This window comes from Ornithodoros turicata, chromosome 4, assembly GCF_037126465.1.
Source record: "Ornithodoros turicata isolate Travis chromosome 4, ASM3712646v1, whole genome shotgun sequence".
In the NCBI taxonomy this organism is placed as follows: Eukaryota; Metazoa; Arthropoda; class Arachnida; order Ixodida; family Argasidae; genus Ornithodoros; species Ornithodoros turicata.
The window spans coordinates 39846437-39873707 of record NC_088204.1 but is presented as its reverse complement, the minus strand read 5'-3'; the positions used below and the strand labels follow the sequence as shown (position 1 = coordinate 39873707).

At 48.0% G+C, this 27271-nt stretch overlaps 1 protein-coding gene across 1 annotated transcript in view; it reads right to left on the bottom strand.

Annotated features, from left to right (window-relative positions):
* Nucleotides 1-26957, bottom strand: part of LOC135391451 (guanylate cyclase 32E-like) — a 709869-nt gene extending 682912 nt beyond the window's left edge. The window contains exon 1 of the mRNA XM_064621704.1: nucleotides 26936-26957. The gene's annotated coding sequence lies outside the window, so the exon portion shown is untranslated. The remainder of the gene's footprint in view (nucleotides 1-26935) is intronic.
* Between the last annotated feature and the right edge of the window lie 314 nt (nucleotides 26958-27271).

The window sequence follows — 27271 nt, the reverse complement described above, 5'->3', positions numbered from 1 at the left end:
TTTTAGACTTTTCCTCACCTCACCTCAAAATTTTTTCTAAATTTTTCTCACATCCCCTCACCTCAATTTTTTAAAGCTATTTGTGTATTCGATGTGAAGATTGTGTATTCGATGCGCGTTGGCTTTCAGTGACTACCAATGTAAATGCATATACCTCAAGCGTGAGTGCATACAGGGTGCGGCACGAAACGTGTCATTTGACCATTATAAGAAAACGGCTTAACGGAAAAATATGGGGTAAACAACTTTCTTCTGGACATTTAGTATGTAACCAAATACAAATAGTTTCATCAATTTGTCATTGAAATACATTTTTGAAATTGAACGCATTAAATTGCTTAGTCCACGTAACGTTCTTTTTTTTTTTTCGTCTTGCTGCAGGATTTGGCCTAGTCAATCACAGAAAACGCTTCGTGGAACGATTGTTATACCGATGAAAGTTGCGCGGAAATTGAGGTTCAATTGCGGGTATGCGAATGGCGCGCAAAGTCGGGCGTCAGATCAGCGGCGAAAGAGGAGGACAGTCCCCAGATGAGAGACAGAAGCTGCGGAAAGAAGGAAACATATCCCGTGTACCGGCGGGAAAAGTTTTCATAAAGTGTGCGTTCATAAATTTTTCCCCGCCTCACTTCAAAAAAATTTCCCAGAGTTTTCCTCACCTCACCTAAAAAAATTGAATATTTCCTCATCTCACCTCATAATTTTTAAAATATTTTCCTCACCTCACCTTGCCTCAATTTTTTTTAATTTTCCTCACCTCACCTCAAATATTGTGAGGTGAGGAAACCCTCACCCTCGCACGATCTCGTGAGTGTGCCCACCTCTTCCCAGGACTCCCCAGAACCGCCAAAACGGGGGAGAGGGAGAGACAGATGAGAAAGAGAAAGCCTCGCCAGCGTCACACGTCACCCAGGGAGACAAAAAAAAAAAAAAAAGAGCTACTCAACCGTCGACGAACGATTGGCCCGACCTAGAGGTCACGTGAGTTTTTCCCAACAACAGAATTATACTACACGTTCACCTCCCTGGTAAGGGCTCGCTGTGGGCCCGAACTTACAGGCGTTTTCACGTAAAAAAAGATGTGCATCATGCACTCGAGGTGTTTCCCACCGGCAATGGCACGACAATCGACGTTGAGGTTGATTGTGAACATGACACGCTGACACGTACCGATTCTGTAAAGCACACCAGCAATAGTGTGCAACAGTATTACTCTGGTACGAGCACGGGTCATGCTGGCTCCTGTAAGGAAACAAGAACAACAACAACAACAAAAAATGGCTTCAGTAGTCGCACGGCGTTCACGGGTCCCGCGCAGGAAGCTCGTTTATGACCCCCTACAAGGATATGGAGGCGGAAGGTGGACCGCTGCCGTGTTGTGGGACCTTCACACTCATTGTGGAACAAACTATGGGCTCGCGGTCCCTTGACTTTTACATCAGGCATCTACGTTGCGTGATAGTTATTCGTGCTGCTAGAGATACTCATGATCAGTCAAAAAAGCTTTTCCTCACGCCAAACCCCACAGCGCGTTATCCTCTCTAGCACTACATCACAATTCATTGCAGTTGTGCTCCTGCATTTGTCCCATATCTGCAAACCATTAGGCGCAAATTAGAATTCCCCCGCATTTTGTTAGCAGTTGAACGATTGCTATCGCATTACCGCAAATTTTTTTTCACTGCCATTTAGAATGAACATTGAGGTGGGGATATTAGGATAGCGATTCTGTATAAACCGATACTGTGTGGTTTGGAAACCTAAACCAATCATAAAATGGCCGTTCAACGTTCAAGCGCTCAGGCGAACAACCACCAGCTCTGCTAAGCCACCAGCCAATGCTGCAGGAGATAAAGAAGCAGTAGGACAGTAGGACGTCAGTAAACCATGAAATAGAAGCTTAGGAGTACTTACTTGCGTGATTCATTGATTCACTAGTTATTTTGTACTATTATTACTACTATAATTATTATTATTATTATTATTACGCAGCTGACCTGCAATAGTCGTGAAGAGTAACTTGTAAAAAGGGAATTACCTAAATGGGAAAGTCATCCAGCTCCACCAATAATAAGGGGTCCAACTAACCCATCCACAGTGAAAAACGACTGAAAAACAGCATACGACCTGAAATCATAGCGTCATATTGGGTGCGTTTAGCAGGCGCCCCTGATCGCGAGTGTTTCAGTCTCCACTCACTCCACGTTTAGAGTCTGACGGAGCGGAGTGTAACGACGCGCGGCGCACCGCCGCCGGTCAGTTCATCTTCGACGACACTCGGCGAAATGCGGTGCGACGGCAATGCGCGACTACGTCAGCCGCCGCCGGGGGAGTAGACCGATGATCTACATCTGGCGGCGGCCAGCGATCGAGCTGTGCACGGCGTGGGCTCCGGTGGACTTGCATTTCCCAACATGGCGTGGCCCATTGACCTTTCGATGGAGACTGGAAAGGAATATCCATGCCTATATAATAAACGACGAACGAACTATAGAGACAAGCAAAAGATGGAAAACAACTGAGAAGACGAGCGGCTTTCTTATTCAATTCAGTGTCAATGGTTGGGGTTACCAACCGTATTACAGTAGTACAAACATAACAGCGCCCACGATGGGAACACGGATTGTCTTTAGTCGGACTGCAGCACGCAGGTACAGATATGACTGCTTTCCCACTACGAAATGTGAAAATATCCGGTGTTTTTGGTGCGCTGCGCCGAATCCCGTCGGTATATGATCACGGTAGGATGAGGAAGCGTGGGCAAAGCGAACGCTGGCTGTCGGCCCGCAACGCGGGCGGTGATGGGCGAAGTCTACGTCAGACTCTAAACCAGCCTTTAACGCGACACGCGACGCCAGCGCCACTCGCGCACCCCAGAGTGTGAGACTCCGTGCCGCTTTTCGTGCTCCCGTTTCAAATGAGTGCATGGAAGCAGACGACAAGCGCCCGGGTGGAAGAGATTTTCCATGACGTACTCTCGGTTGAGCGGTGGCAGGACTATCTTCGAAATGTGGGCTCCGAAGCAAAATACAGACTTTCTATGTTACCCAATGCTCTCATTTCAGTAAACTGTAACATTTTTATAACTCTTATCATCCTTTTGTATTAGTGGACAACTTCCACACGTATATCGGCGGTTATTCAAGAGCAATGCGGCGCTTTAATACAGACATCTTGACGCCATACAGCAGTGTTCACAGTAAACGGCTCCTATGGCGTCCGTTACAAATTCCCATCTTTTCCATTTCATTTGCTGTTACAAGGAGAAGCCTTCACAAACCGTAGTCGTCTCTTCCAATGTTACTTTCGGTTCAAGCCAACGTGCCTTCCGTTTGTGCACTGCATGAGTAGACAACAGGAAGCGAACAGTGTAGCGCTCCATAGTTGCTCGCTGCTTAGTGGTCCCTTCAGGTGTGTGTCACGGTCCGTGAGCAGCCACCGCGTCACATTCCATGCATTGTCCGCGCTGTTGCTTTCGCGGCCCGTCTCGAGTTGATGACACTTCGATGATAGTTCGATAATATTGGCTGTGCCATTAGGCAAAACTTTGTGAGGGGAGCGGCACAGGGTTAGCGGTGGAAACACGGAACGATGTTTTGCCGTTCTTGCGTGTGGTCGTCGCCAGTCCCGTGCATCTAACAAAGCCAACCCCGCCTCAGCCAATCCTGTTAATAAGTAGAGACCTTTTTGGTGGCGCCGACATGACATTAGCTGTGCCAGGGTTTGGAACACGAACGTCGACAACAGGCCTGTTGGTATGGCAGTGGCGTATTGGGCGCCTCGGAACTGTGCATCGGTATTGGGCTGATGAAATATCACTTCTAGCCGGTGCGCGACTGCGTCCAATTTTATCTTCAACTCCAGATCCATCGCTGGTGTTGTGTGGACAATCTCAGACACGGTCCTCTGTTTGTTCATCTCTTCGTCACTTCGCCACGATAAGGGATTCCCTACCACCACCACCGCAACACACCCCTCAACTGGACACCCCGTCAGCCGCAAGTTCAATGTCTATTTGTTTATGTTTCTCAACGCCACGTTGCTAATTGAGTTCTCATAATTTTGTATCAGAAGTATCGCGTGTCATAGTGTCATAGATAAATGTTGTTAATGGAACGAGTGTGTAACTCGCCTACTCTTTGATCGGGTGACTAGCTTTCCAACCCAACGTCATCCCGGGATCATTCGACCTCATTGGGGTCTAGACCTCCCACTTGTGCGTGTGACAGTGTGTCACACCCCCGATTTGAGTGCGCCAAAAGAGGGCTGCGTACTTAACGCACCCATTTCTTTAGCAAGTCTCAAAGGGACCCACTGCTCACAGGGCGTAAAGCTATCGTGCCCAAGGAAGGGACCTACTTGACTGCAGAAAGAGGGGATACTATAGCGGGTGTCCCACCGAAATCCCCCGGCTGGATAATTCGGGAACAGGTGGCGCCATCGAAGAAATTTCTTTTTGGTAAAGATCCTTGGGACATCGGCTATGAACTGAGTAGTGAGCGACTCATTTGCATACGCTCACTAATCAAATAAGCAGCATAACTTTTAAATTTTACTTCGCACACTTACGAAACCTCTCTTTTACGCATCGGAACCTTCAGCGAAAAATATTGCAAGAAAAAGCCGCGTCGACACTTAGTGATTTTCCGAGTAATTAATTGGTTTCGGTTTATATATTTCTTGCGCGGATCAGTGCACCAATGCGCTCTTTGGATCAGCTATCGGGCTGTCAATTTCGTGTTCATCCGCATGGTTGACACACGGGGGTGACGGAAGATAAGGAACAGCCGCAAGACCGCAGGAGACGCTTTTGTGTTCCCAATCCTTCTCTACAGGCTACGCCTCCCGTTTTCAACAAATTGTGCGAGAACGTTGTCATTCGGGATGATGGTTGGCTAGGAGCGTGCTATGTGGTGTAGTTAGTTTTAAAGAGTGTAGTGTAGTCTAGTTCACAGCGCTCGCGGCGCATTCGTGATCATCCATGATAAGAGCACGCTATCTCACCCACGGAACGACAGAACCCCCAGCGCTGTTTGCCAGCCGCTTTGATAAGGAATATTAAAGCTTGCGGCTCTTCATAATCTTCCGTCGCCCCCGTGCGAGAACCAGGCGGATGAACATGAAATTGACAGCCGGATAGCTGATCCAAAAAGCCCATTGGTGCACTGCTCCGCGCAAGAAATATGTAAACCGAAACCGATTAATTACTCGGAAAAATCACTAAGTGTCAGTACGGTTTTTTTCTTGCAATATTTTTCGCTGAAGGTCCCGATGCGTAAAACAGAGGTTCCGTAAGCGTGCAAAGTAAAATTTAAAAGCTATGATGTTTATTTAGTTAGTGAGCGCATGCAAATCAGTCGCTCACTACTCAGTTCATGGCCGATCTCCCAAGGATCTTTACCAAAAAGAAATTTCTTCGATGGCGCCACCTGTTCACTAATTATCCAGCCGGGGGATTTCGGTGGCACACCCGTTATGTGTCAGGATTTAACTCCCCTTTTTTTAAGTGTATAAAACGCCTGTCGTTTCCCTGCTGACAATATGTTCGCGTTTGCATGAGCGCGGACGTTATATTAAGGCGATGGAATTGCCTGATTCGAGGACATCTTATATCTGGCTCTGTTCTTTACGACTTAGTTGACTCCTCCAACCTAGCGCTAATGTCGTTGGATTTCGCATGGGATTCCTAAGTGATCGCAACGTTCATGGAAGTGACATTTAAAGGGACTATGAAATTTCCCGAACCCCCATACTTTTTTTCGATGGAAACTGTTCTTCCCGCAGAGAAACTAATATGCCACAAATTTTTTCGGACGAAATCGCTCCACTGTGCGAGGAGCGCGCGCTGGAAATGTCCCTTTCGCGTTCCTCCTCTCCCGCGCATATTTCCCTGCCGATGGTGTAACTGTACGGACCGCACTTCGGTTCCCCGTTACGTCACCGGTGTTGCACAATGGCAAGCAATGCCGCGAGCTCGCGCTGTGGCTGCCGCCACTGCCGAAATCTGCCGATCGCGCGAAAGCTGCTGTCATGGAGATTTCCACTCCCGATGAACGCATACGCGGGATCCTACGGCGCATGCTCCTGGCGGGATTCCTCGGCTCGGCAACACGTCACGATGACGTGTTGCTGAGCCGGACGTGGTCGCGTCAAGTTACCCGTTGTGTCTCCGCTCGGCAGCTCGTCACGGCGCGGCGCCAGCTGTCCTCTCTTCGCCGCTCCGTTTAAATTCGCTCCCGAGAAATCCGCTCGCGCGACGAAGGTAAAATTTCGGTTCTAGACTCAGAAAAATTTCTTCTTTCGAACGAAACGAAGAAAAAAAAATCGTTTCATAGTCCCTTTAACGTGGCTCGAAACCCTACTTCATCTGTGAAGCTGTCCACCAAGAGTCACGATGCAAAATATTTTCCTTCTGCGGTGTACTGTCACTACGCAATAAAATTTACAAAAGACAGTCGGAGAAAGCAGTCGCGGACGAGAGACACAAGCCTCGGGTTACGTAGAAACTGCTCAGTGCTTTTTCTTGTTTTTTTTCCTGCTCGGCTCACTCACGTCACTGGTCACGTGCAAGAGCCCGTGATACGTCACGACGTCGTCTCGTTCGCCGCTGCGTTCTTTGCACGTGGAGAGGGTTTTTTTTAAAGGTGCGCGGAACAGAGCCTTGCGCGTGCTCTGTAGGGCACCTGCGCTCATCGTTCTTTCGCAGGAGCTCGTTTTATTCGTTGCAGAAGACGCCACAGCGAAAAACAAAAATATTTTGGGGGTGACTTCCATGCTCCTTTAAAGAAGAACTATAGTTCTTAAAAATGAACTTCACCACATAGCACGCTCCTAGCCAACCATCATGCCGAATGACAACGTTCTCGCCCTAGATTTGTTGAAAACGGGAGGAGGAGCCTATTTTGTGCCGCGCATAATGGACACAAAATAGGCTCCTCCTCCCGTTTTCAACAAATCGGGGGCGAGAACGTTGTCATTCGGGATGATGGTTGGCTAGGAGCGTGCTATGCGGTGAAGTTCATTTTTAAGAGTGTAGCTGCTGCTACAACTCTAGTCATTCTTAAGGAAGACGCCACTACCGATCTCATAGCACACGCATGGTGTAGAGACACGGCGAGCGTGCTCCAACATTACATCGATGGCACGTGGAAACCGGAAGCCTTCTTTTCGCAAAAGCATTCACCGACTGAAATGAGTGCCTCTATAGTAAAGCGCATCTGCGCTGCATACCGTGCGGTCCGACATTTTCTTGTTTCCTTGAAAGTCGCGAGTTCCACATTCTGACCGCCCGTATCCAGAAACTGGTCATCGACGTCAACCGGACGGGCTGCCGTGGACGCTGGGTAGGTACCACGGGCATACGCTTTGCATCCGAGATGCGTCACATCTACGTCCCTACAACCATAGGACTGAAGATGAAAATATGCGAAACAGGCGTTCTTGGGCCGCCGTTGGAGATGCCTAATGGACCCCGTGTGAACCGAATTTGGCTATACGTGTCGCATGCATAATGAATGGGTGGATGTCTTCGTCTCGACCGGCGTCATTGTCGCGTCTTCAGATCAATCTAGATCAGACATTGTGACGCTGCTCGAGACGATTTGTAATAAGGCCTTTCTACATTTCAGTAGTACGACATACATACACGGACGTCAGTCTGCGCATCACAACGTGTTTTCTTTTCATATACATCCATGAAAACATCGGTTCGGTATTGCGTTCTATGTATTGCACAGCAAATAATTTCAGACTGACTCGCAAGAGACAGCAAAACTTGACACCTCAGGAGATGACGTTGAAAGCGGGACGCCTGAAAGAACTGAGAACTAGAAGGGACTAGGCTCGCTGGTACTTAACATTATGCTACGTAACATTATGTTTTAACATTAGGCTGAAGGAGCATAAAAGGTTCCTTGAAGGCATTGTACCGGTAAGTCTAAAGCGTCATACTTCTGTGTGTGGGTGTAGTCCAATTTTGGAAGGAACGGAAGTGCTGTATAAGGCTGATAATACCATCAAGAGGGAGATAGTTGAGGCCACAATTAGCATAACTGCGCAGAGGTGCATTAGCCACGAATCTGTATAGCTCACGGATAAGTAATTTGCGCTGGTTAATTCAGGTATGAGTGTGTCACAGGCGCGGCATGCATAAAGTGGGTGCTGTAGCACCCTGGTGTCCGCGCTTCTCAGAAGCTTCTCACGCCACGATACATTTGGCCAGGCCATAAAGACGTACAGCGATGGGTGAGAACTTGCGTCTTCTGCCAGCGCTCGAAAGTTTTCCTTCCTCCCGCCGCGAGCCCGATTCGACCACGTCCATGTCGATATGGCTTGGTCGAGCGCCTGCACCGCCAGTTGAAAGTAGCCCTCACTGCGCAACCCTCCCGATTACGCTGGGCCCAACATCTTCCTTTTGCGCTGCTCGGCATGCGCGTCGCTGTCAAGCAGGACCTCCGGTGCGCACCAGCCGAGCTCGTCTATGGTTCCCCTCTACGCCTTCCGGCGAACGACCGTGCGAAGCCCTCGCTGACGCCGTCTTACTCCGGTCCCTATCCCGTCCTGTCCCGGACACCCAAGACTGTGCGTATCGAGATCAACGGCAAGTCGGACACCGTCGCCCTCGATCGAGTCAAGCTCGCCTACATAGCATCTTGCCTCCCGTCGTCCCCATCCCTTACCCTCGACAGCTCCTCTCCACATCAGGGCACACCAACCAAACGTGTCACTTGGGCCTTAGATACGTCGACCGTTCCTTTTAAGTACGGTCGGGGGGGGGGGGCCGTAGCGCCCTTGGTGGCCAGGCTAGAGAGGAAGGACGAAGAATAAATGAGCGCGCCCCAGTTGATACCTGGTAGCCGCTCAGCACGGACCCTTGTTCTGTCCCTCTAGTTCTACAGGTGTCGAGTAAATAAAAGTATCAGTCTGAAGTATGTGCGCGTCCGCGTCTGTTGCGTGTGTCGTTGTTCCCTCGTTTGCACTTGTACGTCATGCCTGAAAGAACACGTCTGGCTGAGAGTGAGCCGGTGTGGTCCAAGCGACACGTCTTAGCCTTCACGGCAAGTCTTAAACGACGACATAGAAACAAAAGCGAAGCTGCTGTTTACCTGTATCTTGGTGAGTGACCGACATTGGCTAGCAGAGTATTCATTCCCCATGAGTTATATTCCCCGAAGGTTTCACAAACTTGAAGTTGTACTCGTGCTGCTCACGCTGCAAATACATACTCTTGCACTTTGAGACATAGGCGCAGTAGTTCTGCGTCGACGTCATGACGGCTACGTTGGAGTTCTAATTTCGAACACACGCTGTGGCGATGGGACTGTCTGATTGCATAATATGACCAGCGAGCGTGGTTTCGGTTTTAGATCCCACTTCCCCAGGCGATGCGGTGACGACACCAGGCACGAGGAGTGTGCACTCTGTCCAGACGCGGGCGTATATGGGATGTTGACCGGATGCTTAAATATGCTTGCAGATGCAGGGACACTAACCGGACGAACATGGACGATGTGAAATTGTGTGGCAAACCTCTCACGTTCGTCTTTCACAGAAAGAAATCTGCAGCTCCTAGTGAGATACGTCAGTTGGCATTTCGGAACTGACGTCAGGTGCTTGAAATGCATTGTCAACGCTGCAGCGCATGCTTCCTCACGAGGCGATAGATCACTCACAGTCTCTCAGCCTTTCGGGTACACCAAGTTGGGTACATCAACAAGGGCACGAGGCACTTTCATGACATATCCATCCCCGATCACATACCGTGGCGTGTAAGGCGTCGATAGGTGTGTCCCGCTCTTTGTGTCAAGTTCATGGCGTCCTAAACTTCTGAATAAATTCCTTCTTCCTCTCGTCTACCCCGAAGCCCAGGCCTCCAGAAAGCTCATAACCGCCGGATTTTCCCGGCTATTGATGAAACGTATTCCAACGCTTACGATAATGCACGACGCGTCAAGCCGTCAGGGTCCATAGGCACAAAGTAACACCACTCCTGCCCTTCGAACAACCTGACGCCGGGTTCTGCAATGAAAATGGTGTCCTTATGGTATGGTATAGTAGAGGAAGTGGTACCCTCTGCATGAGTTGTGCTAGGGAGCTTATCAAGCCGTGGCTTCACTCCATCACTGCGTCGTTAGAAGTGAAGCTTCTAATCGCGAGTTCGTAGCTAGGTAACTTCATCATTGCCCACAGGCCACCACATCACCACACCCTCGAACGCGGACGTCGAGAATTGTGAAGACAACAGCGTCTTATACTCCTGTGAGACGCAACACCAAATGCTAATTTATTAACTGTGGCAGTGCAAATGGCATTTAGCATTAACTGGCATTTTCGGCTAACGGAGCTTACTACCGGCCTTTAGACATAACGGTGTAGCCGCGACGGCAAAGCGCGCTAGCATGTATCCTGGCAAAGCGAGATTGTTTACGCCGAGAGAGCGAACGATCTCCATCTGTATTTTATTTTGCTTCTGCTCTACGTTCCCTTAGCTTCATTCGTTGTTTTATATTTCTGTAGACATTACATTGCAATATATTGCAATTATTGTTTGCTTATATTCACGAATAATAGTTTCACAAGCTTGGTAAGATTGTTTATCACTGCGACACCGTCCTCGCTGCAGGCCGTCATTACACAGAATGGACACGCTACCTCCCTTTATTTAAAAATATACTGCAGCGATGGAAGTCAAGAAGGATTAAAACGCGCTCCGAATTACATTCTCTCTTCACGTAGAAAGCTCCATTTGTATCGTTGGGATATTACGCGACTTGTCCTCCACTTGTATTGGAATCATTGTTTGGTTACCAGTATCAACATCGGTGGCCAGGAATGCCGGTTAGTGCTCGTCTGACAGATAAAAAACCGTAAAGGACAGATAAGTAACACAAATGTCACTTTACTAATTGTCATTTAATTCGCCGTCTGACAGGCATGAGCCTCAGGCGGCGAACGAGAATGAACCAGAACGAGATGCGCTACCGGTAGTCGCGTATGTGAATCGCGTTTCATTGGACCTTCTGTTCGCTCTTCGGTTGTTTCTACGCAAAACCCACACCAGCACACTACACTGCGCTGCATGACAACAACCAGCGGAATTCGCCATAAGAACCGGCAGAAGAAGCTGGCATTTTGGTGGCACAATACGGTTGAAAGCTGCGACTCTCTCTGCGTGATAGTCCGTGTCAAACCAGTGTCGCCTCCAAATGAAGATGTACCAACCGGCTCCTTTAGTTAGATTCTTGTATGCTACCGAAGCTCGTGCGAAATTTTGAGTAGCGATGGTGGAAGGCCGAATTGTTAACCAGATTGAGCTTTTCGTTGTCGAGGTCACCAAATGTAGAGAAAATGGTGTCTCTCTACATGGGTCCTGATCGGGGATGATGGAATGTCCCGGAGGGCCGGATGTGCTGGGAAGCTTCTGAACTGAAGTTTCTGCTGGTGCCGCCTGTCCGTATAGCTGGGTGTCTTCATCGTTGTACACGTGCTGCCACATAGACATCGGTCTGGTAGGGCCCCTTTCCCCGTCCTGCGCTTACTCGTAAATCGTCTCATAGGTTGACGAGAAGCGGTTCCTACACCGGACATCACAACAGAGACTGTCTAGGTGTGTCACAGCCCAGTCCTGAAATTTATCTCGATCCCTTTCGCCGTATTATGCAAGAGACGTGATCAACGGCAGCACAATAGCGCTCTGGAACCACCTCATTCGTTCCAGACACCTTGCAGATCACGACGCAGCCCTTCCTTTGAAAACATACCCCTGCGAGCCTTTAGAACTCCGCTACGAGGGCCCGCACAAGGTCAGGAAACGTGATGTCAAGCACTACTGCGAGTCAGGAAACCGGTAACCGATGGTCCTCGTCCCAAATCGGATAAAAGTGACGCGCGTAGAACCCACGGCATCTGAGACGCTCCCTCCCTCTGCTTCAGTGCCCACCCACGACAGCCCCATGACGTCGACCTTCGAGCACTGCTCTCATTGTAGTACCCACGGCCCCCACCAGCTGCGATATAGTCAATTCTTTGTGTCTATTGTCCCCCCCCCCCCCACTATGAGAACTCCGAAAAATTTGGTAGAGAGGGGTATTGTCGCACGGGGCGTAGCTGGGCGGAACGGAGACAACAGCGACGACGATGAGGAGGCACGAGCACACCAGTCGCCAATTTGGCATGGCCGCCGGAAATGAACGTGCACAGTAAATCATTTTACACCTTTATTCGCTCAAAAAAGGTGTATTCTTATAAAAACACCCTTTTCTATCCCGCAGAGGGTGCAAGAAGAGCATTACTAAAGGTGTAATATGGACATACACCACGTTTTATCCAATGTCGATCATTAAGAGTGTAAAGTGGGGTGTTGAAACAGGTGTTTACGTCCAATATACCTTTTTTACACCCCATTTGAATTGGGAATATGGTGTTAAAAACGGTGTTTTAATTCGTGAGAGAAAAATTATGCTGGTTTCACAGCTCCGCTCAGCAACTAATCACATTATAGACGATAACCTGAGTTAAAAAGACAGTAGTTGACAGGGACATTTTACAAACGTTTCCTGCCCCACCACATGTAACCAACGTGTCCCAACAAATTGTGTTTCAGTATATGATCCATCCGACACGCCAATATAGGCTACTGAGGGTACCCAGGTCTCCCCAAACCTCGGCACTCATGTTGGTTCTACAGTGTTATCAAGCTAACGAGGCGTGCCTGCGACGCATTGCGCTCCATTCTACGATGGAACCACGGCTGGAAGTCTGCCGTGTTCAGGGTAGTGCTTGCCATAGAAGCAAGAACGTCAAACTGTATATCCCGGCCACTAGACTGGGCATGCTGCCGCGGAAGCTTGTATTACACTAGCTATTTGCGAGGGAATATTTTCCAGAAAACAATTCCATCATAAAAGGTGTTTTCAATAGAATACTCCCATTTTAAGGAAGGGAGTTGCCTCAGGACAGAAGCCGCCGATATTTCGAACAGAGACTGTTCTTCTTCTGGGCACTGTCCTCATCATTGGCATGGTATTTAAAGGGTTAGGTGTGACGTGTTTAAAGGTTCATGCGAATTGTGGGTCAACAGCCCGGAGGGAAGAAAGGTCCGTACGGGTTTTTACGGCGGGAGTGAATGGCTGCTTTGTTAGAGTGTGGAGGGGATTATGTGAACGTAGTGATCTAGGCTACAGACCGGTTGCAGAAAAATGGAAGGCTCACGAACACGTGGACGAAACGGGACAACAGGCAAGAATTCGCAAGCATAGCGAAAGATAAGGAGGTTAGTGGTTACGTGGGGAAAATTCCAGAACGAGCAATTTTTTTTTTCTACCACACGTGACAGACGTGATAGGGAGTCTTATCTCATATACAAGTTCAACGCTCTTCACCCGTCCGGTATCAACAAATCACAAGGCACCCTAGAAACACTTCACAAATAAAATATGCTTTTTGCCATCTACCTCCATTATCATCTGTTATGTTCTGCATGGCCACTGCTTTCTGCTCTCTTTATTGCATGCCACAACTTTGTATTACAGATATATATTTAAAAAAAAAAAAAATTGCTCGTTCTGGAATTTTCCCCACGTAACCACTAACCTCCTTATCTTTCGCTATGCTTGCGAACTCTTGCCTGTTGTCCCGTTTCGTCCACGTGTTCGTGAGCCTTCCATTTTTCTGCAACCGGTCTGTAGCCTAGATCACTACGTTCACATAATCCCCTCCACACTCTAACAAAGCAGCCATTCACTCCCGCCGTAAAAACCCGTACGGACCTTTCTTCCCTCCGGGCTGTTGACCCACAATTCGCATGAACCTTTAAACACGTCACACCTAACCCTTTAAATACCATGCCAATGATGAGGACGGTGCCCAGAAGAAGAACAGTCTCTGTTCGAAATATCGGCGGCTTCTGTCCTGAGGCAACTCCCTTCCTACATCTCTACCGGTTCGCTGGATTTCTACCCATCCCATTTTAAGGGTGTTTTTGATTTTAAACGCCCATTATAAGAGTGTTTTATTAGGAATACACTTAACTAAAGGGTGTTTTAGAAAACACCCATCACTTCGGTGTAGAGGCAACACAAAAAGGGTGTGCGCCATGGGACAAGCCCAAAGCATGGGCAAAAAGTTTACTGTGAGGGATAGCTATGGGTGCTCAAAAAGGTCAGTCACATTTTCGCGCGTGACGCGGTACCTACTTGAGGCAGAGACTTCCGCTCCTTCAGAGTAAAGAATTTATGCCAGAGAAACGTACTAAAAAAATCGTGGTTACCAAGCCCTGTGTAACAAAATAAATACTACCACGCAAACTTTTGTCTTCATCCATTTCCTATGCACTATATCGACGTAAACACGGCAATCTTCCAATGGTTGTGCATAGCATCAGCCTAGTGGCGCTAGCCGACATGAATTTGTTTAGGTTTCCACGTCGCTAGCGCCCCTGGGGTGAAAGCTGCACACAACCTCTGGCAGACCGCCGTGTTTACATCGGTATAGCGCATGGGAAATGCGTGACGACCAAGGTTTGCGTGGAAGTATTTATTTTGTTACACAGTGCCTGGTAACCACAATTTTTCGTACGTTTCTCTGGCACAAAGTCTTCACTGTGTGGCAGCGGAAGTCTGTCTATCAAGTAGGTATAGCGTCACGTGCGAAAATGTGACTGGCCTTTGAGAGCATCCACGCTGTACAACCGTTTTCTTGACCAGATGTCTCGCAGAGACTCTTCCACGCCTCTGAAATTCGTAATTTCGGAGGTCTCATTAACCCTTGTGCACTGTTTATCGCCATGACAGGTCGAGCCACTCACACATCGACCGCTCTTAGATTTCGTTGGTGAGTTCGTCCTCATGGAAAGTATTCTTACTTGGTGATAATTACTTGTCGGTTAAGTGTTACTGGAAGCTGACGTTTTATGAGTTGTTTACTATTACATAGTTACCTTGCATGGCTTCGATTTTCATGGCTTCGATTTACCATTGCATCCGGAAATGTGTGGATGAGACCGATGCGGTAATGTTCGGTACAGCTTCACTGTCTGCTTGGCCAAGTTTCTTTCCCCAAAACATCTTACGTATTAAATAAACGACTTTTAAAGATTCGCACTCCCTCAACAGTTATGGAATGACTGGCGTTTGTCAGGAAGATTGGTGTATTCTCAGCATCACCGAACGGAAAACAAAGATACTGCCACGAATCATCTTCGAGAAACTTCCAGGGCAGGCACGAAACGGTACATCTCATCCCGGCGCGTGCTGAAGAAGAAGCAAGAAGATTCCAGACACATCGCCTGGTCTCTGGCAAACGCACGTGCTGTTTCTAGACTTTTCGGCGCGACGCTTAAATGCTTGTGCGCCCCAGGCTGGGGCATTCTTTCTTTGGACTCGGTTGTGTTCAGAGAGCTACCTCTCTTGTTCTTTTGCTACCAAGTAGTTTAATAAACCGTTTGCTGTTTATTCGACGACACGCCGGCCCATTCCGCTTCGTGACATTTCTGGTGGAGGTGCGGGGCATCCCTTGTTTAACGGCCTGGAAGACAAACTGCGACAAAGCAGAAGACAGCTTGGCCTGCCTGCAGAATTCGGTCCATTAGAACCCCCTAAACGCAAGAAGATGATGACTGCGGAGACCAGCACCCAAGTGGTGCATCCTGTTGCCACGCCCATAGCCCCTGCACGGTCGCCGAAGACATTCAGCGGGGAGTATTACGACGACGTGGACGATTGGGTCGACCACTACGAGCGGATCGCCAGGTTCAACAACTGGAGTGACGACCAGAAGCTCGTCAACGTCTATTTCTCCCTGGAAGGCACAGCGAAGACATGGTACGAGAACCGGGAGACTTCGCTCGCGTCCTGGGACGTCTTCAAAAGCAAACTCCGCGAGGCGTTCGCTTTTCAACAACGAGCTGAACGCGCTGAACATCTGCTCCAGAGACGGATCCGGCTGCCAAACGAAAGCGTTACTGGCTTCGTCGAAGATGTGTTGCGGCTCTTCCGGCGAGCTGACCCCAAAGCATCCGTGGAGAAGAAGGTTCAGCGACTCATGAGGGGTGTAAACGAATAAATTTTTCGCGCCCTGTCCCGGAATCCACCCGCCACGACCGACGCTTTTCTGGTCGAAGCCGTCCGCATTGAGAGGGCCCTGCTCTCTCGCGCTACCGTCGATCAACGACACCAGGGCTACGAGGCTTTCTCCACGACCGCTGGCCTCGACGTCGGATCGCTCAGACAGCTGATTTGAGAGGTGGTACGCGAAGAAGTACGAGCTCTCCTCTGTCCTGATAAGGCCCAACACCGTTTGTCTTCGATCGGTGCGATCATCAAGGACGAGGTTCATCAGGCAATCCAGACGTCGTCAACCGTCAACCCCGACGCCGAAGTACCGAGACCAACCTACGCCGCCGCTCTGAGACAGGTGTCACCTACTCGTCCGCCGTACTACGGAAATCGTTGGACGCCTCCTCGGCCTGTCCAACCTACTCCGAGCGTCCCGCCACACTCTCAGCCGTTTCGTAAAACGGACGTTTGGCGGACTCCCGACTTCAGGCCGCTCTGCTACCACTGCGGAGAGGCCAACCACGTCTATCGCCGATGTCCCTACCGACGCCTTGGCCTTCCCGGTTTTTCACCCGACGCCCCCCGCCCCCAGCACGGTAGTCGCGGGATGTAATACTCGGAACTGCCCACGGGATGTAATACTCGGAATGGACTTTCTAGTCGAAAATGAAGCAGTCATCGACTTCACAAATGGAGTTATCCCTTTCAAAACGCCGGAAACTGCAGAAGACAAGTGGTGGGCACGAATAACCCCGGAGAAGCGCGCAAACACGGACGTAACCGCCGTGACGAGTCAGCACATCAACCTACCTCCCTTGTCGTCAGTCCTTGTGACCGCTACGTGCGGCAGAGCACAAACTGACTGTTTGTTGGCTGAAGGCAACACTCATCTTCTCCTCGAACGAGGAATTGGGATAGCAAGAGGAATTGTGCCCGTAAGAAACGGAATAGTCGAACTCCTGGTCACCAATTTTCGCCCGGAGCCACAACAGCTCGCAAACGGCACGAAGATAGCCGTCATCGTAGACCAATACTCCATCACGGATGTTTGCCTGATGGACACTGCTCGCACCGCGGTCACCACGGGACACGAGGCCGAGCATTTCAACGTAAACCCTCAACTCAATACAACTCAAAAGCAAACCCTTCTACAGATGCTCAACGATTTCAGTGACGGTCTCGCTGCATCGTCGAAAGTAAGACAAACGCCCATTGCGAAGCACCGCATCATCGTCGACGAAATGGCCCGTCCTATTCACCGCATGCCGTACCGGGTCTCCTACAAAGAGCGAGAAACGATCCGAACGCAAGTAGCAGCCGTCGACCAGTCCGTGGGCATCGCCGGTGGTACTAGTGAAGAAGAAGGACGGAACACTCAGAATTCTGCGTCGACTACCGGAAACTCAATCAGATAACGAAGAAGGACGTCTACCCGTTACCGCGCATCGACGACACGCTGGATCGCCTTCAAAATGCAAAATTTTTCTCTTCCATGGACCTTAAGACAGGGTACTGGCAAATCGAAGTCGACGAACGGGACCGTGAGAAGACTGCCTTCGTCACTCCAGATGGACTTTTCGAATTCAAGGTTATGCCTTTCGGCCTTTGCACAGCACCAGCGACGTCCCAGCGAGTTATGGATATAGTTCTCGCCGGGTTGAGGTGGCAAACCTGCCTGGTGTACCTCGACGATGTTGTCGTCTTCGCAAGAACTTTCGAAGAACATGTTGAACGACTGAAGCAAGTCCTCGAGGCTATCAGTACTGCAGGGCTGACGTTGAAACCTCAGAAGTGTCGATTCGGCTACGAGGAACTCAGATTTCTCGGCCATCTCGTGAGCAGCGACGGCGTACGCTCCGACCTCGAGAAGACGGCGGCCATCGCAAATTACCCTATTCCTTCTAACGCGAAAGACGTTCGAAGCTTTCTTGGCCTTTGCGCCTACTACCGACGGTTCATTCCGAACTTTTCAAGAATTGCGTCACCCCTGAATGCCCTCACGAAGGACGGATCCACGTTTATCTGGAGTGAAGCCGAGCAATGATGAATTTGATGAATTGAAGACGCGTCTACAGACCGCACCCGTGCTTGCCGACTTCGATCCAAACGCCGAAACAGAAATACACACCGACGCAAGCAACGATGGTCTAGGAGCGGTGCTCGTTCAACTTCACGACGGCGTCGAACGCAAGCAGAACGCTAACCAATGCAGAGAAGAAATATTCGACGACCGAAAAAGAGTGCCTTGCACTCATATGGGCCATCACAAAGTTGCGTCCCTACCTGTACGGACGGCCGTTCAAGGTGGTAACAGACCACCATTCTCTGTACTGGCTGGCTGGTTAAAGGGACCCCTCAGGACGCCTAGAGAGATGGAGCTCAGAAAGTAACATCGCAGTATATGACCCGTAACATGTTTTTTTTTCTTTTTCTGCTGTTCTTAACAATGATTTAACCAGGTTGATTTGAAAGAACTGGGTAATGCTTGTGTCTATAATAAAGAAAGAAAGAAAGAAAGAAAGAATGCTTCCATGGCGAGGAATTTCATTTAAGCATACCGTTGACGGAAGCACAGAAACCTCATAATAGCAAGTATAAGCTCTTTTTGCTACTTCTTCACGAGAGATGCAAAAACGAGAGAAGCGTCGGCCGCTTTTTCGCTACATCGTTACGAATTCAAGCCCTATCAAAGCCACGCATCAACAGTGTGATCAGAAACGATGCCCATTGCTGTTCTACACGTGGCATACGTCATGAAGCACTTTCTGGCACGCAGGAACAGGGCGCCATAGTGCACGGTACGGATGTTGATATATATGGCACTTACATGTTATTTTCCGAAAATTTTTTGTTGCGAGCAGCATTCACCAGGCCCACTCAGTTTAATTGGCCATTATAGGCGCACTATCGGTAGTCCCTTAATCGCTCGTCTCTCTGAATCAGGTTTCAAGACATATGATTGCATTTTAACTTGAGGCTTTGTTGCACAAACGCGGAAGAGAAGATGTTCAAAGACATTTGAAGGGATTTAAAATCGGCAACTAGTAAGCACACATCACCTTTTCTGTGTTAGTGGGACATTACATGCAAGTTTGCGACCGTTAATATTATGGGGGACTAAATATTATTGCCCGTGTTTATTTGCATCAGCTATTTATACCATGTCGGTGATGTTAAAGGTTTCTGGTTATAACGTAACATTATTTATTTGTATACATCAACGTTTAGCTCACACGTTTAACATTTCGCTCTTAACGTCATCGTTGCGCTCTAGCTTTTAGCTAGTTTCTGTAGTACTCATCATTGTGCGGCATATCGCGGCGCCATAAAATCCCAACTGATCACCACCATCAAATTACGATGGGTGACCCGTAAACGGCAGTGCGAGAACGACAAATTCGATTCTTATCGTCAGTTCACTGGGATGCGCGTGATAGGAATGATGGGTATGATAATTACGCCACGTCGCATCTTTTAGTGGGCGTTCGACCGGGGGCACACGCTTGGTTGGGTACGTAAAGGTTGATGCTACACGCATTTCTTTACTATTTCGGTACGGTATTCTGTTTGTAAATAGACGGCCATCTGTTTACAAAACATGTGACGTCACGAGAAGACCGGTTCGAGGATAGGTTTGGCTGCGGTTGGCAAGAAGCGGGGAAAACGCGTCGGCTGATAGGCTGATAAAGCCGATAGTGCCCACCAGCATGCTTTGCGCGGTGGCGTTACGTAATCAATGACGTAGGGGCAGTCACCTATACACGTAAACCCCACGAAACTATGAAGAAATAAAATGGTGAACGTGGTCGCTACACATTTGTTTCATTTTTTCTGCAGCACATTTTTTTTTTCCTTTCTCGTATTGTTATTGCAACTGCTTAATTTCTTCGCACTTATCGCCCACATGGACTCGGCCTCGACACCGGTTTAAATTATGCACGAACCGATTTCAACCGATATAGATGTCCCCTCGAACAAAGCCGGAACTGGATGTTTTTCGTTTGGTTCAGGTTCAGGCCTGAACCTGAACCAAACGAAAAAAAAAAAAAAAAACACGCCTGCGGCAGGACATTCTGCTTGCTGCACTCGGTCACGTTGGGTGAAAAGTGTTACCATTTGGGAACTCCTGTCAACGACTAAAAATTTCTGAAAGAAATACAAAGACGTCGGTTTCTTCGTGACTAAAGCGTTGCGCCATCTGTGCGTCCATTATCTCCGTCCCGAGAAGGACCATCCCCGAAACGAAGGGAGAGATTGTGTGAGAAAACTTAAACTACAAATTGAATTTATTGAAGCTGAATATGCAGCGTTAAAGGCGATTCGTTCGCTATTCTATAACCAAATATATTGCTCACCGAGATGGTAATTTCTGAATAAATAAGTAAGTGAAGTGCAACGACCGTCGTCCACGAAAAGTCAGATTCCTTGGAGAAGCGGCGCCAGAATGTCTTCTTTTCGAGACAGTATTATTCTCGCTATAGAGCCCTCCTGCTATTGACAACAGCACCGCTCTTTTATCTTCATGAAGACACAGCGGTGCTGTTCCAGAAAGGCAAAGGTGTAAACCAAGTCCTAATTAGCTATGTTCGCAGATTGCATTCGTACAAAACAATATTCTTTGCACGGTAGGTATGTCTGTTGGAATATCTTCCATTGTACAAGACGTCCACAACTTAGATATTGTCGTGCGTACATTGAGGTCGAGAGTAAATATACCTTGCATCAAGGTGGAGAGACGAAGTTGTTGGTAGCGATCCATGTTGAACAACGCAAAATAAACGCAGACAGCAGAAGACAGCAAGATAGTACAACTGTTAACACAAGTACGAAGAGCTGCTTCAGTTTAGCTACGGCCACGGTGACATCTCCGGGTAGTAACCATTGTTGTACCCGTTATCGAAACATGGTGTCGCGATACCGATACTCGTTGCTTGAGTAAAAAGTATCGAAAAACTGATATCGATATTTCTTTTTTAACGTAACGGAGTGTCGCTACAGTTAATAAAATAGTAACGCGATACTTTGCCAGATACTTTTGTTGAAAATATGAAGTTGACGCAACATAGAAATCTCGCTTACGTGCACGCCATTTGTATACTAGCAAATTGGGAGGAGACAGTTTTGTAGTAAAAGGACAGCATATTTATTATGTAGCTCGGACACTTTGCTTAACTTTTATCAATAGCTGGTTCTCAAAGTCTTCTTCTGCCATCCTAGTAGGCCGTGGCCTCTCCGGCAGCTGACAGAAACCGACATGACAATTATGATAGTGTCATGCTCACGCATACCGTGGAGCGCAATGACAAAGGAAACCTATGCTAAGTCACAACACTACAGCACATATGTGAACGGCGTGACTCAGTGCGACATAGCAGGTTAGCAGTGGACTCCTGAACGCACTGTCCAGGTCTTGACCTCTGTTCGTTCAACTCTTTTGCTGAGTGCGCCGTGGTTATTTCCTCCAGGTTCGAAGGAAAAAAAGGGAACATGTGTTTGATATAATTCCCGTTACGGAGGACGTAGGCGTGACCACAGGATTCTTGTCGAGCGCTATGCGGACCAGTGGAAATTAATAAGAGTAAGAAATCTGGTCAGTGAGGAATGGGTGGAGCACTAAGAAAGTATCGGTATCGGTAACGATACGAAGATTGCGTTACCGTAAATTTGTAAGGGAAATACTTTTCCGATACCGATTTAAAAAGTATCGGGACCCGCAGTCCGATACCGAAAAAGGTATCGACTACTGTAACGGCGTTACGTACAACGTAACTGTGAATGCGCCAATGCGCGCACTGTGAATTTTTTGCCAGCCCTATATACGCGGAGCACATTCAAGCGGAGGCACCGTGTCCCGCATTTTGCAAAATCGAATTTTCCAAAGGGACTTTCAACTTCTGTCTTCATATAAAAAGTAATTGCTGTCATTTGAAACCATTCTGAGGTTTCAAGGTTTACTTTTCAAGGTTCTGAGCGTGTGCGTTCATGACAATGGCGTAATCGCTGAATCTAGATTGTGGAGCAACCAGATGTGCTCGCATTTTTTGCGGGATGTCACACATACATTGCAAGTGCTGGGAGCCCGGGATGAACAGAATGATTTTACATCTTTGTAAGAGGCATATCTGTTCAGGGTTATTCTAAACAAGCATATTTACTGTACACATTATGGCAGGAGGGGCGCGGTGACTTCCAGTATTCTTTGAAACATTTCCTTTCCTCGGACGGGGGAAATTGCACTGAGGAAAATGTTGTTGTGTAGTGTCATACGCACACACTCAAGGCTAATTCATGGTGCCTTTTGTGAACCTTGCCGAAACAGCCCGACTGGCGTCGCTGTCCAATATGTTATTCGGTTCGATATGCTGCGACCATGGGAAGGCCCTGATCGCATTTACTCCCTGAAGACACCTTGCGCGAAGTTTCGCCTACACACAGAAGACGCTTCACTGACTTCTCGACTACAGAAGTGCATGGAGTGCCCTTATACAGAGTGTGCGACGACATCTGCATTACTGTAGTGTGTCGTCCTGGTATCACACCTACCTCAATGGCCCCTTCGTTGTACAGTGCTCATCGTGTGGATTTCGCTGACTACCGCCTCATACACAGGAAAAAAGTGCTATAGACAAAGGATTTTCGCTTTGCTTCGGAGATCGGCGTAGCTGCCATAAAGACTGTGGTTCCAGCAGATCAAGCCGGAGGCGTAACAGAAAGAGCCAGCTATGCAGAAGCTGCTTCAAGTACTTCACAGCAAAAGTGGCTGAATCACAACACGCAGCAATATTGCCCACATTTGAAAGAAAATCTGACAAGAACCTGCCATCAAAAGTAACATTAAGGAAAGTGGCTTCCACAACGGCCTAAAGCAGTTCATGACACGAGCACTCTCATCCACCCGGAATGCTCTGCATAACTTACGTTACCTTTGCCACCTTGTCTTCTTCGCTGTCAAGTTCTTGTTATTCCGTGTACTGTAAATATGCTTCGATATGATCACCGTGGACAAATATACCTCCTATAAAGGCGCAAAAGTATTCTAAAGCATTCTGTTCTTCACGGGCTCCCAGCACTTGCAATGCATGTGTGTCATCCCGCAAAAAATGTGAGCACATATGGTTGCTCCACAATCTACATTCAGCGGTTACAACACTATTATGAACGCAAGCACTCAGAACGGTTTCAAATGATAGCAATTACTTTTTATGTGAAGACAGAAGTTGAAAGTCCCTTTGGAAAATTCGATTTTGCAACACGCGAGACACGGTTCCACGGCTTGAATGCGCTCCGCGTATAGGGCTGGCAAAAAATTCACAGTGCGCCTACCGATAAAGTCCGACTTTTGATTTTTCTTCTGTACATAGTCTAAAGAACTACATACAACATATAAAATTTTCGAGGCAAGTTTTTGGTGGGGTTTTTTAGATAAAGGCTTCCGAAATTCGTCATTTTTCGGTGGTATGGTGTTACTGAAAGAGGTATCGCTTACGTTCCTGACAGAGTAGAGCAACGAATTATACATCATTCGATAGCCACATGAATGACAAATTAAATGGCATAAAGCTCAATCTTATCCATATTGTACATCGCCCGCAAAGTTGCAGTGAATATGGTGCTTTTCGGCACTTTGAGTCAACTTTGATATTTTTTTGTAGACAAACAAAAACGGACACAGCACTGCCAACGCAGGATCCTATTGTGTCGTAAGTGGTCTAAAGCCAGATCAATTTCTATAATGCGACAAGAAATAGCCTTGTAGCGAACGCTCAAACCCGCGCGCGACGACATCGTCTTATGAGAGGCAGTTTTTTCCTCCTCTCCTACTTCCCGATCCGCGCAGCGCAGAGAATTCGGAAAGCGTTTATTTCTTCTAAGTCACCGATGGCTTCAACATATATTTTTTTCCCGTTCATTCGAGACATCAAGTGTACCGGATTGTTCGATTTGAGATGGAACTAGCCAGTACCGGTTGCGGTGCTGTTCCGGCAAGATTTTTCTTAAATATCATAGAGGCAACTATACAAGCAACCAAGCTTTGGGCAAGCTTTCGCTTCTCCCATCCTACAGTTGGTATATGGATACGGAGGCAACTATACAAAACTCGTAGCCTAGGGTGAAGGTATCTTTGCTTCCAATGTTGCTGATCCCGATGCCAACACTAGTCGTCCTTTATCTTCAACTGCCTTTTACCATTATTCCTTCATATAATCGAGGTTGCAGTTGTGACGCGGACCCACAATTCAGCGCAGCGACGGCAAGTCGGGAATCACCATGTCGACATTGTGTGTACTGCGTGGTTGACCTATTAATAGCAGGAATAAACAAATGCTCACCAATTTCACAAGATATAATTTTAAATTTCACAGGTATATAGGATGGCAACACCTACTCCCGAACAATTTGATTTCGTACGCAACTACTGATGTTCCAAATCGCACTGGTTCGCTAGTGATAATGATAATTCGTGACTTTACGTCGCGAGACAACTATTATCATGAGCGACGCCACAATCGTCGGTGTGTAGATTAAGACTGCCCACCGAAGGGTTGGTTGAGATGCTCAGCACACGGCACACCGTATTTAACGTCATCCGTGGAAGACGGTGTGTCCAATCAACTTGTGCCCTGCCACCAAACTACTGGCGTCCTCGGCTGGTATACACTGGTGTGTACCTGGTACATACATTGAGAATATTCAGCTGGAAATTCTACTGAAGCATCGTGTTCTCGAGGAATCTTATAGAAAAGTAGGCTCCAGTTTCAAACTGTTTTCTCCTGACGTTCCTGTTGTTCTTGATATAGCGCTCAGAATAACAGTTGCCGGAACATGACGTTGTCACTATTTCATGCACGTAACTCCTTTAAATATTTACGCAACGGCGCTCTCGAGAGACGCATAAGAAGGAAACAGTGTCATCAGGGTAATGTAATTGGTGTACCATCTTTATGCGGGCGATATATGCGACTAATTTTTTTTAATAAGCATCCGCTGCGCACAGCAGATACATCAAGGTTACCCCGCAGCCCGGAGAGCATTCAGGCTACAAACGTGCACTCGAAAAATTTCAAAGCCCGTGTTTTCGAACCATTATGCGATTTCACAGAACATATCTGCTACTGTGGAGATCCAAATAGGGGGTTTGATATCCAACACGCCATACTCGTTAGTGCAGACGTATACTTGTTCAGACGACGCAATGGATGTAGCTTTCGCGGCAGTGTAAGCGGAGCCTTATACGAGGAGTGGTAATATTTATACGATGCTCATAATATGGTCCGAAACGTATCCTGCATTTTCTTTATTGTTTTCGATATTGGCGAGGGGGGAAGGTACTAAAAGTAATCTATCGTTATCGGAGCAACGCTCACAGTAAGGGCTGTTAAAAACAACCAGTAATGAAGCACACGTGTAAGTGTACCTGTCTGTTCTGTGTCGACGTGGCGCGAGCTAGACGAAGTAGATCTACACTCTAAAGTCGATAACAAACACATGAGGGCAATGTCGCTAAACAACGAACCAAAAGAAATCTATATCCGTTCATTAATTTCCGGACTTACATGCACTTGATTGACGCACGCAGGATGAAATTCGGAACGAAGGATAAGTTAATGAAGAACCGTTTATTAATGCGCATTCTATAGTACGCAATACACATAGGTTGCATGAACTGAGGGTGAGCACCACCGATATATTCGCTTGCCTGCCGTCGAGCATCCTTGGTTCGGACGTGTGGGTCACCAATGTGGTTGCACACGGTCGGCGGGGACAGGAGCATCCGAGGTTTATTGCGTTCACCAGACAAGTAACAACTAAACGGGATGGCGGTGCATTCTTTAAAAAAAAATATTTTATGCTGGCGCCGATGAAACGACGTGCGGGCCGAGCCGTTTCGCCGTCGTTCCTAAGCCTGCTGCTACAGTGTAATACATAATACATACGTAAAAGATATGTAATACGGGCGTAGCCTTGGTCATGCAGCGTTCTACCTGCAGCCTCACTTATGTTCAGCACGAAACACGTCTCCTTTGAACGTTCACGCAATTTGCCACATAGTTCCACGCACTGGCGTGGCCAGGAGGTTCTGGGCCTCCAACCCCCAAATGGTACCTTTGGTTGTGCATTTCGGAGAAGGAAACTAGGGGAAATCCTCCTCTCCCGTGCAAAGTCCCCATACAACTCTTCCCGAAATATATGTTTCTGGCTACGCCGCTGGTTCCAGAGCAGTACACGTAATTACCACTTTGAAAACACTGCTGCGCTATGTTTGAGTCGGACCACTACTTGGCTACGGCAAGCTTGTCCGTGTCACACTCACTCCTGCGCCACTCAGCGTTTGCCGAGCAGCCGATGTCAGCACAGATCACTATGAAGACGGCCCGGGATGCGCTCGCCTGTCCCACGTGCAACACGGCTCCATCTGACGACAACCTGATCACTCGACTTTAGAGCAACACTCATTATCAGCGTCCTCCTTTACAGTCAGGGAAGTGACTGTAATATCCCACAATACAGGCCAGTGCTGTGTGGGTATATGCTTCCCTAATAATGGGATTCGTAACATTCTACTACAACCTGCAATCATGAGACAGTAAACCAGGTTAAGTATTCGCAAACCGAGCGCAATAAAAAAAAGTACGATACGCGTAGCGCTCCAGTAAATTGTTTCGAGGGACACGTGTTGAACTTTTCCAGCTCCTTCTTTCTCATCAATCACACCAATGGTTAGAAAGGCGTTCGCTATCCAATTGTACAGTTTCGCCGTACAAGGCGGATCAGTGTGTTTTATAAACTCTGCACAGTTCAGTTCACCTAGTACGTTACCCACCACGGCATTCTATCCACCGCCGACAATCAAAGGGAAAGAAAAAGGCGTGCATCGCACTTACCTCGAGAAGCGACGAGCGCGCGTTGGCACCCAACTCCTTTTCCGCGAGCAACTTGTTGGCAATCGAGCCGAGCGCATGGCTTGAGCGTTTGGAGCGCCCTCTCCTTTCGCGCCCTCTCTGACCCTCTTTCTCGAACCGCCCGCATGGGATCGGAGCACCTGCTGATTCTACGACAGCTATGGGACCGTTTGCGACTGTTGTGCTACGTGACTGTTTCCGCTCTAAGCGACCGAGAGACCCTTACTAGTGAGTAGGGAAATATATTCAGTGAAAAAAATGCCTGCTCAGGATAACCATTCGAATAAATAATGATTTTAACTCTGGATGCAAAATCAG